Raw genomic sequence first — 850 nt, forward strand, 5'->3', positions numbered from 1 at the left:
GGTTACATTGGCTGGCTATTATGGTGGATGGTTACATTGGCTGGCTATTATGGCGCCTGTATTCTTTGGCTGGTTATGGCGAATGGATAGCACATGTCTTGCGTGGTTCCTTTGCCGGCCCGCTCTGTAGTCACACATGTGCAGCACTGAGGAGATGTGTTGGAGGCTCCACAGCAAGGAAGCCACAGGGCAGTCATGTGATCTGTTGTCACATGACTTAGCACAGGGGACACCCCGGCCCTGTAGCATCTCTGAGGTTTGGGAGATCTCTTCCACTCGGTGCTTTGCATCAATAAGGACATAGGGCAGGAGGGAAGGACAGCAGAAGGGGGAGGGGCATGTGCTAATAATAAGCTCCTCCCCCACTGATGTATACAGAACACAGTTGGGACTCACCGTGTGCAAAGGCTTCCTGTACATCGCCCAGCCCCGCTATGGAGTCCTGAGGCACGTGGGTAGGAGTGGAACCGGCTGAGGTGGAGCGGACGGGCATAGGCATCGGGTGACTGGCACCGTGGTTCGGCGAGGAGTGGGGGGAGCCGGCGGCCTGGGCCTGGAAGAAGAGAAGACAACACTGGTGAGATTCTGTGCCGGGTTATTTTTATCATTTACTTTTCATCAAACTTTATTGTTATCACAAAACCGTGGGGGGAGGTGCGGCCACAGAGGCAGCGCCACCAATCCAAGAGCAGTGCGTGGGGCTGGGCGTGTGCTGATTGACGGACAAGCTGATAGCCACGCCCCCTCCAACATCTTCTCCTCCCACTGTAGTGCAAGCAGGCTCCACCTACATGAGGGTGACAACTCTGCTCTGAATTCACGAGCAGTGCAGCATCGTCGTCCAATCACA

The 850-nt window shown here is 55.3% G+C and overlaps 1 pseudogene; it reads right to left on the minus strand.

The window, feature by feature from the left end:
* Positions 1-850, minus strand: part of LOC108803044 — a 37,728-nt pseudogene that overhangs the window by 2,486 nt on the left and 34,392 nt on the right.

This window comes from Nanorana parkeri, unplaced genomic scaffold, assembly GCF_000935625.1.
Source record: "Nanorana parkeri isolate BGI_ZX_2015 unplaced genomic scaffold, ASM93562v1 scaffold3331, whole genome shotgun sequence".
Lineage (NCBI taxonomy): Eukaryota > Metazoa > Chordata > Amphibia > Anura > Dicroglossidae > Nanorana > Nanorana parkeri.